The following is a 15,970-nucleotide window of genomic DNA, read 5'->3' on the forward strand; positions in this document are numbered from 1 at the left end:
AAGACATAATAACCAACAGAACAGAGAAAAAACCCCATGCATATAAGGTAAATTAATTTTTGACAAAGAAGCCAAGAATATACAAGAAAAGGATGGTCTCTGATAAATGGTGTTGGAAAAACTGAATATCCATATGCAAAAGAATGAAATTGGACCTTTATCTCACATGATATAAAAAAGAAATCAACTTCAAAGGTATTACAGACTTGACCATAAGACCTGAAATCACAGAACTCCTAGAAGAAAACAGAAAGAATAAGCTCTTTGACATTGATCTTGGCAATGAATGTTTGGATTTGAGGCCAAAAGCAAAGACAACAAAAGCCAAAAATAAGCAAGTGGGACTACCTCAAATTAAAAAGCTTCTGCTCAGCAAATGAAGCCATCAACCATGAAATGAAAAGGCAACCTATGAAATGGCGTAAAATATTGGAAGTCACATATCTGTAAAGTGGTTAATATCCAAAATATAGAAGGAACTCCTGCAACCCAGTAGGGAAAAAAAAAAAAAAAAAGAAAGAAAGAAAAAAGAAAAAAGTAACCCAATTTCAAAATGATCAAAGGACCCAAATATATATCGTTCCAAAGAAAACATACAAATGGCCAACAAAGACATAAAAGTCTCAATATCACTGATCTTCAGGGAAATGTAAATAAAAGCTATAAGATATAACCTCACACTTGTTAGGATGTTTATTATAAAAAATACAGGAGCTAACAAATCCTGTCAAGAATGCAAAAAAAAGCGGAGCACCTGGGTGGCTCAGTTGGTAAGTGTCTGACTTGATCTCAGCTTGGGTCTTGGTCTCAGGGTCATGAGTTAAAGCCCTGCATTGGGCTCCACACTGGGCATTGGGCTGCATGCTGGATTAAAAAAAAAAAAAAAGAAAGAAAGAATGTGGAGAAAATGGACCCTTTATATGCTCTGGTTGTATGCTGCTGATAGCAATGTAAATCAGCATAGAGGTTCATCAGGAAATTAAAAGTAGAACTACTGGGACACCTGGGTGGTCTAGTTGGTAGAACATGCAACTCTTAATCTTAGGGTCATGAGTTTGAGCCCCACATTGGGCGTAGGGTTTCCTTAAAAAAAAAAAAAAAAAAGTAGAACTACCATATGATCCAGGTATATCCAAAGGAAACAAAGCCATTGTCTTGAGGAGATATTTACACTCCTGGGTTCATTGCAGAATTATTCATAATAGCCAAGGTGTAGAAACAACTTTAAGTGTCCATTAATGCCTGAATGGATCAAGGAAATATGCCATATATATATATACAGGGAATATTACCAGCCTTAAAAGAAGAAAGAAAAGAAGAAATTTTCTTCTTAAAAAGAAGAAATTCTTCTTTTTAAGAAGAAAATCTTATCATTTGCTACAGCATGGATGAAGTTGGAGTTCATTGTGCTAAATGAAATAAGCTAGAGAGAGAAATACAAATACTGCTGCATCGTATCACTTACATGTGGAATCTTAAAAAAAGTTAAACTTGTAGAATCATAGAGAGACAAGAGGTTGCCTTGGACTGCAGGTAAGGGAAATAGCGAGAGATTGGTAAAAGGGTACAAACTTGGGGTGTGTGGGTGTCTCAGTTGGTTAAGTGTCTATCTTCAGCTTGGGTCATGATCCCAGGATTCTGGGATGGAGCCCCACATGGGGCTTCCTGCTCAGTGAGGAGCCTACTTCTTCCTCTGCTCCCCCTGCTTGTGCTCTCTCTCTCTCTGCCAAATAAATAAATAAATAAATAAATAAAATCTTTAATAAAAAAGGTACAGACTTTTAGTGAAATGATGAGTAAGGTCTGAGGATCTAAGTTATAACATGGTGACCATGGTTCGTAACACTGTGTTTTATCGTTGAAACTTGCTAAGAGAGTAGAACTTAAATGTTTTTGTCAAGACACACAAAAGTAAATATATGAGGCAATGTATGTGTTAATTAACTTGCTGGTTGCGGGGGGAATCCTCTCAGAACGTACATGTATATCAAATCATCATGTTGTAAACTTTAAATGTCTTACAATTTTGTTTGTTCATTACACGTCAGTAAAGTGCAGAAAAACCTATGATCTGAACTGTGCACAAAGAATCATGCATTTTAGTGTACGCAAAGTATGCTTCAATGAAGGTGATTTTTCAAACTACACAAAAATGTTTAGAGAAGGAGAGCCTAGATGGCTCAGTTGCTTAAGCTTCTGACTCTTGATTTTTGGCTCAGGTAAGGGTTGTGAGATTGAGCCCTGCATTGGGCTCTGTGCTGGGCGTGGAGCCTGCTTAAGAGTCTCTCCCTCTGCTCTTCTGCACCCTATCCCCCCCCACCCGCCCCCGTCTAAAAAATTTAAAAATAAATAAATAAATAAAATGCTTCTTACTCAAACCTGTGTTTATAAAAATATTTGGAGAAGACTCTAACACACACCCGTGTAACGCATCACCCAAGATTAGTAAATGTCAAACATTTTTCATTTGCTTTATCTGTTTTCGTGTAATAGAAATGAACTGTTACCAATGAAGGTAAATTCTTAGTTCCCAGACCTATTTTCCACCCCTTCCCACAAGAGAGCACCTTCATAATGTGTGTTTCTTTTCTCTGTTCTTTTAAAAAATGTATTAACAGACATCTTCATTTCATTGATGATGATATCAAAGCATAAGAAGAACTGTGCGTAGGTCACAGTGAAACACTGAGTCAGCAGTACAGCCGGGAGTAATGTTCTCCCGCTCCTGCTCATTCCCTAGGGCTATGTTACTTAACCGGTGTTTGTGGAGCTGGTATTATGATTTATGTAATTAGGAGAATGTTTGTACTGTTCTTTATCCTCAGTTTTATTTATTTTTTTTCAAAGATTCCATCCATTATTTGAGAAAGGGAGGTAGAGATAGCAAGAGAGAGCATGAGCAGGGAGGAGAGGGAGAAACAAGTTCCCCACTGAGGAGGGAGTCTGATGTGGGGCTTGATCCCAGGGACCCAGGATCATGACCCGTGCCAACAGCAGATGCTTAACCGACTGAACCACACAGGCGACCCATCCTCAGTCTTAGATGTTACTAAAATGTGGCCTAAATGGAAATTCAGTGTGTCATGATGTTTCTCTGTTTCAAATATGTATTTTTTGAGATTTTATTTATTTATTTGACAAAGAAAGAGAGATCACAAGTAGGCAGAGCAGCAGGCAGAGAGAGAGGGTGAAGCAGGTTCCCTGCCGTGCAGAGAGCCCGATGCAGGGCTCCATCCCAGGACCCTGAGATAACAACCTGAGCAGAAGGCAGAGGCTTAACCCACTGAGCCACCCAGGCGCCCCTCTCTAAGTGTTTTATTTTATTTTATTTTATTATTTTTTTTAAAAGATTTTATTTTTATTTATTTGACAGAAAGAAATCACAAGTAGATGGAGAGGCAGGCAGAGAGAGAGAGAGAGAGGGAAGCAGGCTCCCTGCCGAGCAGAGAGCCCGATGCGGGACTCGATCCCAGGACCCTGAGATCATCTCTAAGTGTTTTAAATGGCCTCCTTGAAAACTTTCAAATCTAAGACTAATATGATATTTATCAATATATATTTGATACCATTTTAATTACAATTAAGAATACAGATATTTTATTTTTTGCACTATGCTATATAGATTACTGGATTATTTTTAAAGCAACTAATACCTTTGAATCCCAATGCTTCGAAGTCCAGTGAGCTGGCTGCATTTGACTGTTTTACCCTGAAGGGGTCCAGAACGTGCCATCCCAAAATATGACACTTTGGTATATTGATTATTTTGAGTTGAGTGCACTTGACAATCAGCAAATGCATGAAGGGCTTTTTATCCTTCCCCTTTCTACCTGAAAACATAGAATTTCCCATGAGAAAGATAGCCTTTCTTTGTCAGAAGGAGAACATTTTTTTTTCCTCCCAGTTTTATTGTGATATAACTGACATTTAACATTGTGTGAGTTTCAGGTGTAAACATAATGATGGGATAAATGTATACATTGCAAAATGAATACCACTATAAGTTTAGTAGATATCCATCCCTTGACAGGAACAGTCATATCAGAGATTGGGATTTGATGCTAATAAAATGGGACATGTACACACAAACCTACTAAAGTAACCCTTAGTTTCCCCAGTATAGTTCCCAGTCATTGCCCCACAATTTACTGTTCTTAGCAGAAGTCCCTTTGTCTTGTCACATCCCTACAGTTTTTCATTATTTGTGTAAAAAGTGTATAAGCTTTTGTGTCTAAAGTCTTCCTCAGGGACACTGGGTGGATCAGTTGGTCAAGTGTCTGACTTTGGCTTAGGTCATGATCCCAGGGTCCTGGGATTGAGTCCACGTTGGGCTCCTTGCTCAGTGGGGATCCTGCTTCTCCCTCTTTCCTGGTGCCCCCCCCTGTTTATGCTCTCTCTCTGACAAATAAATAAAATCTTTAACAAATGATAGTCTGCCTCAGGCTTTCATTTTCTTTCTGAAGATACCTGCATACATGTAAAAATATTAAATACATTTGCATGCTTTTCTCCTCTTAATCTGTTTTATGTCGATTAATTCATAGGCCAGCCATGGAACGCAAGTTTATAGAAGAGTTTCTCCTTTCCTACAACATATATATGAGGTAGCCACAGGGACTGGTTTGATATTCCTTGCTTTTTCTTTTGGTTTATCTGTTTTTATGGTCCAACTTCTATATTGTCCAGATTTTCCCTTCAGTTTTAATCTTTATATTTCAAAAGCTTTTTTCTGGGGCATCTGGGTGGCTCAGTGGGTTAAAACCTCTGCCGTCTGCTCAGGTCATGATCTCAGGGTCCTGGGATCGAGCCCCGCATTGGGATCTCTGTTCGGTGGGGAGCCTGCTTCCCTTTCTCTCTCTGCCTGCTTCTCTGCCTACTTGTGATCTCTCTCTCTGTCAAATAAATAAAATCTTTAAAAAAAGCTTTTTTCTTTTTAAAAAGATTTCATCTATTCGACTGAGAGAGAGTGAGCAAAAGCATGGGGGAATAGCAGGCAGAGGGAGAGGCAGAAGCAGGCTCCTTGCTGAGTGGGGAGCCAGCTGTGGGGCTCTAACTCAGGAACCTGAGCAGAAGGCAGATGCTTAATGGCTAAGCCATCGAGGCACCCCTCAAAAGCTTATAGATATTGACAGAGAAAAGAAGAATTCGAAGACCTTTAAGTATTTTGTAATAATTAAGCTGATTTTTCTTTCTAGTCTTTTGAGGGAAAGTCATAGAAACAATTCTCTCAAAGAAGACTACTAATTTTGATTTTCTCTAGCAGATAATTTGGCTTGTTTTTTTCTTGAAAATAGCAATTGTTCTGATTAGAAAAATTATGAATAGAATAATTCCTCCTCTCTTTTTATAGAAGTAACAAAAATCAGTTGTGAACTCAAGTTTTAGTTCACAATGTAGTCCAGAGTGCTTTTTTTTTTAACCCTTAGAATTTGAAAGCTGCATCTTCATTTGCTTGTTGTTTTAGATACATTTTCAACTCCCATTGGCTATTGACTTGCACATCACAATGGAAGTTAAGTCTGTTCCTAGAGCAAGTTCAATGTCACCAGTTCAGCAACATATTGTAATGTCACTGAAGCCCCATTCTGGGATGGCCACAAGTAGATTATGATGCGTTCTCCTTGTCAACAACACCTGATAATTGCAGAGATTCTACTTCAGACTAGCTGTGCCACAGGGTACTGTTGTGTCACTGGTGACTAGTATGGGGCATAGGGGTGGAAGGGACTCTTTTCTTGGTGCTGCAGATGATGAAGAACTACACTCTCCTCCCATGGGGAAGTGTGACACGATAAGAATGGAGACAGCAGAGATTCTAAAGATCCACAGCTGACACTGGAGGACACAGAATTTTACTGAATTCTCCTTGGTTTTTGGACAGCTAGTCCTAAGATAATATATATAAGGTTTAGTAACTGAAGTACAGCTTGGGAGAGAGGTCTGAGAAATCTGCTTTGGAACACTTAATGGTGACATTTAGGTGAGTGACATGGGTGAAGCCAGCATAGATATCAGGTATGTATGGAAAGTATGGTGACAACATCTTCATCAGCTGAGAAGATGTGAGCATTCTGAGAAAATACTGTGGTTTATTTTATCTTTGAAAGCACCAGGAATTGGCAATAGTGATCTGGGAATGGGATCAAGGTGACAGAGAATGAGAGGTAAAATCTTGGTGGAGAAATCAGAAGACTCTTTCTCACATGTTTTAGCACACAAATTCCAGAGGAATTTTCTTAGAGTATAGCACTTTGTCAAAGCAAATCATTAAGAGAGAAAGACGATTTGAGAAAAGAATATGAGATCTTGGAATAACCTCTACTTTAATTATCTTTCTTGTATAGCTCTGTCACCTTTAGCAGTCCTTTTATTAAGCCTGAGGCTCTCGTTCTTCTTATCTTTTCCCTATGTGAGTTGGTACACTGGGTCAAGTTTGCTATCCAAAAGTGTTTTATTTCTGATGTTCTGTGGAAGTGTATGAATGTCTTCCTTGATTTCAATCTCAAAAGCCTTATGTCTTTATGTCTGGAAAAACCAAAGTCATTATTGCTGTATCTTTACAAATTATGCAAACTTAAAAAAAAAGGTAATTCATATTTTCAACATAAATTACTCCTTGAAGGAAATTTTGTCCTTTAAATTTAATTTCTGTAATTTAATTTGTATTAATTTTATCTCTTGCAAGCTTAACTGGGTGGGCAAAAATACTAGTATTAAGACCATCTTATTCATGCATTTTGTGATTTTAGTAACTTTAATCACTTCTAGAATTTACATTTCCAGGATTGAAGAGTTCCCTATTTTGGGGGGGAGGGGTGTTTCCCTATACATCAGACTCTAGGCCTTTTGATAGGAGATCTGTGCAGCTTTTTCCAGAATTCTTTGTTTTTTCTTGTTGTTGTGGATCAAGGGAAGGACAAACAAGTTATGGGCTTAAGCATTCTTGAAAGCTTATGATGTTCTCTAATCATTAACAAGAGTTTTTACAGTTAAGACAATAACCTGTTCAGAGTGTGATAAATTCATCTTAGAGCTGAACGTGAGGAAAACATTTTTATATGCCAATCAATTTCTATCCAGGTTTCATCCGGCTATCCGAAAATACAGCGCTTTCTTAAGAAGACTTTCTCAAGCTCAGGCTAAAGGTAAGGAAAAAATTACCATTTGGAAAAGCGAAAACCCTCTTTGTAATTTTTTCGGTTAGTGAAAAACCTAACTTTCGGATGGGGGCTGGAGGGCTCCTACTTCCTTTTCTTATAGAAAAAGTATGTAACCAAACCATTCTTTGATTTCTAAGAAGTTAGAGCTCAGTCTCAGTTGAAGCCTCACATGCAGAAAATCACTCACTCCGGGAAATGGACACAGTATTTAATGCTGAATTAGTTTCTGATCTGCTATTACACTAAGAACATTTTACAAATCATTCTTAATTATATGTATTCTAAGTGTGAGTGGGTTCACATTTGTTTTTGAGGAGTAGGACATAAATCACAATACCTTAACAAGGTAATAAAAGACAGAAGCTATTGTTTCGCACAAGACTTGGCTAATGCTTTCGGATTTATTTCGGAAGCTTTCAGAGACGACGCCTAGCAATATATTGGCGGTTGGCAGAAACACGATCCAAACACGATCCAGCCTAAATCCCTAAATTTTGGCTTCCGCCCAAGGTGTGTAGCCCGTATCCATAGAGACCGGAAAAAGCGTCCCCGAGCTGGGGCGGGCCCCTGCCTTGTCTGCTTCCGCTTTTGGTGGAAGGAAACAAAAAAAACCCAACAAAACGGAGAGGATTTGTGTGCGCGCCCAAGGAGCGCTCTTTCTCTCGGTCCCTTGATGCTCAGCACTGTTTTCGTTGAGTTCCTGGTCGAACCACAACTCCCAGGATGCATCCACGTTCTAGAGCGGTCAGAAGAGCTGTTTCCGGTTTGGGCCAGTGCGCCTGCGCACGAACTGTGCTCTTATTGGTTCGAACCGCCTCGTGCGATGTGCGTCACGGCAACGTGCAGTCGTGGGGGCGGGAAGACGCGGCGGCGGCTGTCGCGGCGGCGCGAGCAGGATCTCAGGCGCGGTATCGCGGCGGCGGCAGCGGCGCGGGTCCACCGGGTCCCCTCCCTTCTCCGCTCCCCCTTCCTCCCCCTCCCCTCAGTTGTGGTTCCCGAGGAGTCCGAGACCTGCGACGAGGCGGCGACAAGCTCTGGGTGAGGGTCTCTGGAGTGTTAGCGCCGTTTCCCGGGCGAAGGGAGAGAGCCCGGGGTCGAGGAGGCGGTGAGGGGTCTGAGGCGGAGAGTGTCCCCGGCGCGGACCAGGGAGCGCGCGCTCTTCCAGCCTTCAACTTGGCCTCCTTACCTGACCCGCCGCGGGGCACAGTTTGCCATGCAGTGGCCCCAGGGGCCGACCGTGAGGGGCCTGGATCCGCCCTCCGTTCAACCGCTGTCGGTAGCGCTTGGCGCCCCCTTCCCGTCTCGCCCCTCCCAGCACGGGGTCCGGAGTCCTCTCTCACCTCTTCTTCGCGTGCAGTTGTCTTTCCTTACTGCCGCCGAGAGTCTCTACCCTCCCTTTCTTCATTTCCGTCCCTTTTATTAGTTCTAGGAATTTCTTTGGTGGCAGGCTTCGAATGGGTTCTGCTTGGTACTACTTTTATAGTCCCTGGGGTACGAAGATTTTCCTTACCTTTTCTTTGATGGCGCTCCAGGCAACCTTCTTGGGATAGTACCTTGGGCCCTTGTTTCCCAAGCCCCGTTTGGCTTTTTGTCTTTCACTGTTTGCTTCTTTTAAAACTGATGGTAACAGGGTTTAAATCGATGCCAGGGGTCTGTGAGAGAGTTCGGATTGGAAACTAGTAGGTAACTTCTTTTCTCCTTCTGGATTTTGACAATAAGTATAAATACGTTTGTCTCTGAAATTTGACAACTTCACCAGACTGCCCAACTGTTACTTTTGGTAGAAAGATTCAAATGTCCGACCGGAATTTTGCTGGGTATGGTGACTTCAGTGCAGGTTCTTGGCATTTTTAAAAAAAATTTTTTTTAGTAGGATGGCCTTTTAATATTTTATTTTTAGATCTGTATTTCTCAGCCTTCTGTTAATCCCATTAGATCTCTTCCAAAAACAGTCTCCCCACCCCCAAGAAACTCGAACTTGAAGAAATCTTTTTTGGAATATTTAAAATCATTTGATTACAAAACTTGTCAGTAAGGTGTTAAAAACAATTCCCTTCAATCCAAAGCTTTACTTTTGGAGGGGAGATCTTCAGCTGTCATTTCTGAAGTTTGAAGTGTTCTCTTGACAAAGGCCACCCATTGTCTACTGTTACCATGCTCTCACTCTCATTCTGTTTGAATTTGATAGATTTTTCACTCCTGGTTTTTCATTTCATAGAAATGAAGATTTTCATTTGCTGACTGACAGTTTGTAACTAAAATAATTTCATCAGTAGATGGGACTTCACTCAGGAGGTGGCAACTGCTTGGTGGTTAATTATTAGGAACTTTGAAAAAATTTCAGATTGATTTAAATATGAGACATTTCTTTTATCTTCTATTTGTAACTGTATATCCACCAGTATATGTTCATATCTATACTTAATATAGGTAAGTATATATCTATGTATTCATATATCTGCTACTTAATAGCGTATTTTCTCTTATCTGAACACTACAGATGAGACGAAGAGGATTTCCAGAACCTAAAAGAGAGTTTGTCTTTTTCTATCCCTAGACGAGTAAGAATAAATAAATGGATGAATCTTTTTCCACCACTAGTATCAATTTAGCTGTGTACTTTTTTCAGTATAAATCACATCTTGTGTTCCAAAATGAAAATAATTCTATTCTGTTCTTTATTCAGGGGCCGGCAAACTTTATAGCTTGTGGGGCAAGTTTTGCCAGCTGTCTGGTTTTGTAAGTTAAGTTTTTAATTGGGATATAGTTGTCTGTGTTCATTTTGATGTTGTTTGTGGTTGTTTTTGCAGTGCAGGGGTAGAATTGAGTAGTGGGACAGAGACTCATGTGGCCTACAAGCCTAAAATATTTATTCTCTGGCCCCTGCTAGAAAAAGCTTGCTGACATCTATTTTATTTTATTAATAGTCATGCATATGTAATGTAGAAAATTAAAATGAGTCAAAAAAGTATAAAGAAGAAAGTAAAAATTGTCCAGAATCACACCACTCAGAGGGGTTTGTTTTTGTGATTATTACAGAAATGGTTAGTGATTATTTTTGTATAACTGGGCTCATACTGTTAAGTGGTGATTTGTAATTTTTTTTTAAAGATTTTATTTTTTTTAAGGTAATTTCTACACCCATTGTGGGTCTTAAACTCATGACCCTGAGATCATGAGTTGCAGGGACTGAGCCAGCTGGGCACCCCTGTTAGTAATTTTCTTTTAAAAAAAACCCCTTAGATTATTGTTATTTAGCTCTTGGATACATTTGTATTTCTGCATAGTAGAGCTTACTGCATAAAGAAGATTGATGAGCTGAGTTTTCGTGATTTGTCTTACCAGTTAAGATTTAAGGAAAAAAAAAAAGAGGAATAATAGACACTTTGTGGTGGTGGTGGTGAACTCCATTTATTGAGCACTTACTGTGTGCTAGGTAGTTTTTCAGTACTTGACATGTATTAAGTTATTACCTGCAGCAGCTCTGTGGATACACAAACTGATATCCATATTTAAAGATGAGGGAACTGAGACACAGAGAAATTAACTCCGCAAGTTCATCAGCTAGTTAATGGTTCAGATGGAATTTGAATCCATACATCCTTCAGTACCCAGGCTCCCAATATGCTACAGAGCCTCTCATTAGAGCATTGCTCAGTATAGGAAAGTTGAGACAGTCCAGAGGTTTATGATGTAAAAATTTGTCCTTACGCCTTTCTTTCCAGTTTCATTCTCTATAGAAATTCACTGCAGCTTGATATAGAGATTTCCAGCTCTTTGTCTGCTTATACTAATGTTTATTCACAAATTTGTTTATACATACCGGTTTTAAAAAAAATAATAGACTTGATTTTTTAGATCAGTTTTAGGTTTACAGAAATTTTGTGCAGATAATATAGAGTTTCTGTATCACTTGCTTTCTATTTTCTGTTATTAAAATAGCATGCGTTAATGTGTATTTGTTACAGTTGATGAACCAGTGTTGTTATATAGTCATTAATTAAAATCTGTATTTTATAATAGGTGTCCTTTTTATGTTGCAGAGTTGTGTTTTAAAAAGGGATTCAACCAATCTTGTCTGCGGTGTGCTTTTTTCGGATGGTTTTTAAAATATAATGCTTCTGGACTTTGTAGTGCAAAAAATATCATTAATTCACGAATTTTCAGATTAATAACACAAATTTAACAGTTTTTTTGGAATGGAAAAGTTGCTAGGAAGTTATTTGATTCTTTTTCAAAAGTTTTTTTTTTTTTTTTTTTTAAAGATTTTATTTATTTATTTGACAGAGAGAGATCACAAGTAGACAGAGAGGCAGGCAGAGAGAGAGAGAGAGAGGGAAGCAGGCTCCCCGCAGAGCAGAGAGCCTGATGTGGGACTCGATCCCAGGACCCTGAGATCATGACCTGAGCCTAAGGCAGCGGCTTAACCCACTGAGCCACCAAGGCGCCCTCTTTTTCAAAAGTTTATGTTGTATGTCAGTTGCTTTTCTTGGAAGGAAGAATTCTTATTTTTTGACTGGAAATTTCCAGTCAAAAAATCAAAATCTTTTTTTTTAAAGATTTTATTTATTTATTTGACAGAGTGAGAGAGCACAAGCAGGCAGAACAGCGGAGGGAGAAGGAGAACAGGCTCCCGACTGAGCAGGGAGCCCGATGCGGGGCTCAATCCCAGGACCTTAGGATCATGACCAGAGCTGAAGGCAGTTGCTTAACCAACTGAGCCACCTAGGAGCCCCACGTTTCGGCTTTTTGAAGCTCTTCAGCTTCTTGGAGATTTTCTTGCTGTTCTTCATTAGAAAAGTGATGCAGACCAACCTAGTTACCATTAACATCCTCCTCACTGAAACAGTTTCTTCCCCACCCATCTTTTTTGTTCTTAGCATTCTCTTCCTCATTCTCCATTTCCGCATTTCTATTCTTAGAATGTAAATTTAAGCATCTAATTCCGCATATTCTTGTACTCTCGATTTTATCTAATCTTAACCCTGGGATTTCTTCATCTGAGGGATTTAGTGCTGGGAAGAACTGAGTCAAAGTTCTAGCAGACATGGTCACTTTTTTAATGTTGTGTATTTTATGCTGGGCCAAGCCTTGAGGAAGTTAGTCATTCAGCTGTTATCTCTTTCATTGATTCCTACTGTCATGATTTCCCCAGAGTTCTTGTCCATGATGAAATGGGTGTCCACAATCATGAGTGACTGAATGATCTCTGGGACTATACAGGTGATGAGATGTTTGTGTGTTGGTGCACCAAACAGAAGGATTTTACTAATTGTCTTTGGTGCTGCTGTAGAAACCTTTGCACAAAGGAATAGAAGTTAGAAAAAACTCATGAATTCCCGCCAATCTGGAGATAAGTTTCTAGAGTATCATATTCACTTAGACATCTCTTTAGAGCTGCAGTAGTAGTTTTCCTGCAAAATCTTGGAGAATCATGAATCAGATGGGTAACTGAGAAGTAAAATACCTCTTATTTTTTCCTTCCCTTTGTTTGTAAACACTTTAATGACCTTTCAACCTTTCCTAGTGTTCGGAGCTTCTTTTCTCTGTGGCATACTACACTAACATTCTTAGTTGCTGTCCTGTTTCTCTTGTATATCTTTTACTAGGAAGAAGGTCAGGGCAGCAGCTAATCATTTGGTGACCTCAGAGAAGTATGAATTGGGACAACATTGACAGTCTTGGCATCATTTCAGATCTTTCTTCTGAAGAGTTTAGTCATCAGTTTAAAAGATATCTTGGCTGTGGTTGCATTGCTGTCTCTTAACGTGCACATGAAATTCTGTAATACTTTATCATTTTATTGTATTTTGTACTTTTACTCTAATCGGTCACAAAATGAGTGTATTAAGTTTTTAAAGTTTGTATGGCAATGTAGAACTTCAAAGAAGAGCAGTAACGAACTTGATGGATTGATGAGATTTTCCTCCCAGAGATCAAAGCTTTGCAAAATGTTATTGGATGATCTACAAGACAGTGTAATTGTAGGAAAGCAGATCTTTCAGCTCTTGAGGAAAGTTGTTGAGATGTTTTTGGTAGTAGTGACCAATCAGTGCCATAAACATATCCAGCTTTGCCAGTTCTTGGCTAGTTTTATTTAGTTGCAATTTGAGAATCTCCGCTTGGATTTGTAGTGGATATTCTAATGACTTTCAGCATAGGCAGAGGGTCCACTTTATTAATTCTGTAACTGCTGCAGGTTGCTGGGCAGCTAGTGTTTGTTTCTGCTGGACATAATGGGTACAGATTGGCTGGCGATAAGCAGCTCTCAGAAAACCTACACCCGAAACCAGCCAACCCTTCTCAGCTGTGGGTCGGAATAATGCTTCTGGGTGTGACTAGAAATAGCCTTGGAGTTCGGCAGGTGGCGCCATCTTGGCTCATAGTAGCGTGCTTTAAAAAATTAATATTCACAGTAGCTTCCCACATCAGTACATTTGCATCTACTCTGTTCTTTTAAGTAGTTCTTTAGTATTTGATTACATGGGTGAGTCATAATTTAATAGTGTTCCTATTACTAGATATTTAGATTGTTTAAATTTACTGTGTTATGTACATACACATATGTACAATTGCTGATGCTAATGACTCTATAGGATAACTTTCTAAGAGTCTAGTTACTGCGTTGAAGGAGGTACATGGTTTTTATTTTAGTTTCTTAAATTTTTATTTAAATTTTAGTTAACATACAATGCTACATGGGTTTCATTTTGATACGTGTTACCAGAATGCCATCCAGAAAGGTCACAGCACTGTAAACACTCACCACAAATGTGGGTGAGGTCTAGTTTCTCCATGCCATTGCCAACTTTTTAAAAAAGGTCTTTATCTTGTTAGTATATTATGTCTCTCTCACTTGGAGAGGTGTTTTGTTGTGATGTCATTCTTTGACGTTGATTTAGAATTATTATAGATGGAGCCTACATTCTGTAGTTGTTCTTCCTAGTATTCTTAAGATCTGCTCACCTATTTAGACTCCCTGTCCAGCCCTTGAAAGCAGTATGGTTTTGCCACCCCTGTTAAAAGAGTTTGAGGGGTGGGCCAGTAGACTATATATTTTTTGAGGGTAAGGAGAATGTAGTTTTCTTTTCTTTTTTTTAAAAGATAGATTTATTTATTTATTTATGTATTTGACAGACAGCGATCACAAGTAGGCAGAGAGGCAGGCAGAGAGAGAGGGAGGGGGAAGCAGGCTCCCTGCTGAGCAGAGAGCCTGATGCAGGGCTCCATCCCAGGACCCTGGGATTATGACCTTAGCCAAAGGCAGAGGCTTTAACCCACTGAGCCACCCAGGCGCCCCAGAATGTAGTTTTCTTATATCAAACAGCAGTCCTGGCTTATAGCAAGTGGGAAGTAATGGTCTTTTTAAAACCTAAATTGGATTGTGCTCTTGTGTTGAGTGAAGTGCTTTAATTTTGTTAAAAATAACCTTTTCAAAGTCTTAGTGGAATATAAACTTGAAAAATAGCAGCATAAAATTGTCATTTTGGGATATGTTCTCTATTTCATCCTTTAATTCTAAAATGAGATAAATAAGGCTGATGACTATCCTAGGACCTGTTTGTTAGGAATAATTAACCTATTTAATATGTAACATTTGGTATTCAGTTTTGGAAGTTAAGGAATGGATTAAATAGGGGATTTGTTTCATATAACCCATGATTTTGGTTTTTCTCTGTTGCAGTATACCATGTGTTAGAGGGTATGTATGCTGTCTAAATGATTTTATAGCCTGGCTTAATTAGACATTATAAGTGTACAGAGAGAAGGAAAAGTGAAGCTCAATTCTAGAAACCGCCAGAATATCTCTTCAGGCATGGGGAAAATACCTGTTGGAAAGGACACTTTGTAGTTTTTTAATGGAAGAGTACAGAAAAATAGAATTTTTTAATAGCTGATTTATAGTATTACATATTTTTTAAACAAATTTTATCTTTAAAAAAAATATTTGAGCGACAGAGCACAAGCATGGGGGGGTAGAGGGAGAGGGGAAATAGATTCCTCACTGAGCGGGAACCCCTGGATGTGGGGCTCAATCCCAGGACCCTGAGATCGTGACCTGAGCTGAAGGCAGACGCTGACTGAACCACCCAGGCACCCCAGTATTACATATTCTTAATAGATTTATATATTTTCTGTGGTATCCATGTACTAGAAAACAAAGCATATAAAGCATATGGTCTTAAAGAGACAAACTTACCTTATTAAATTACCTTTGGTCGTCTAGGCCTTTCGTATGCATTTCTTTTGTTAGTATATTAGCTAATTATTTTTCATTGGCAGCCTATTCACTTAAATCCTGTATGCCCTGGAATCTTAGTTTAGTGAGCATATTATACATAATTGTATCTATTACACTCCTTCCTTTGGTCATGGAAGAAAGTGATGTGGTGAAAACTCTTCAGCATGGTGGAATAGGCAGGTTACTTTTTATTTGCTTGGAATTTATTTATATCCTGTGTCATCCAGAAGTGTAATAAAATATAAGGAGAAAAGGAGGAAAAGAAAGAAGCATAATTCAATGACTAAGAATAAAATTTGGATTTGAGTTTTCTTGGCAGCAAGGGTAAAGATGGAAATATGGTAAAATACATAGCGTTAAACTGGAAGGAGGAACAAGACCCAATTTTCCCAGGGGTAAATCTTTTCCTGACAGATTTTAAGGAACTATTTAAGTTGGGAAGTACATAAAAGATGTTCTTTTTGTTTGTTTGCTAGTTTTTTTTTTTTTTGCTAGAGGCCCTAGGGTGAAGACTAAGCATTAACATTTCAGGCCCGTGAAAGAAATTTTGCATGGTGTTTGATTTGAA

General features: G+C 39.0%; 1 protein-coding gene and 1 pseudogene across 2 annotated transcripts in view; one reads left to right on the forward strand and one right to left on the reverse strand.

Moving 5' to 3' along the window:
* The first annotated feature begins 7,090 nt into the window (after positions 1-7,090).
* The window catches only part of ADIPOR2 (adiponectin receptor 2), a 96,662-nt gene continuing 87,782 nt past the window's right edge, over positions 7,091-15,970 (forward strand). The window contains exon 1 of one of the 2 annotated variants that reach the window (XM_032349224.1): positions 7,091-7,145. The gene's annotated coding sequence lies outside the window, so the exon portion shown is untranslated. Of the gene's footprint in view, positions 7,146-8,005; positions 8,199-15,970 lie in introns of those variants that run through there. The other variant, XM_032349223.1, reaches the window with a different exon arrangement.
* On the reverse strand, positions 12,731-13,395 carry LOC116594177 (annotated as a pseudogene).

Source organism: Mustela erminea, chromosome 6 (genome assembly GCF_009829155.1).
Source record: "Mustela erminea isolate mMusErm1 chromosome 6, mMusErm1.Pri, whole genome shotgun sequence".
Taxonomy (NCBI): domain Eukaryota; kingdom Metazoa; phylum Chordata; class Mammalia; order Carnivora; family Mustelidae; genus Mustela; species Mustela erminea.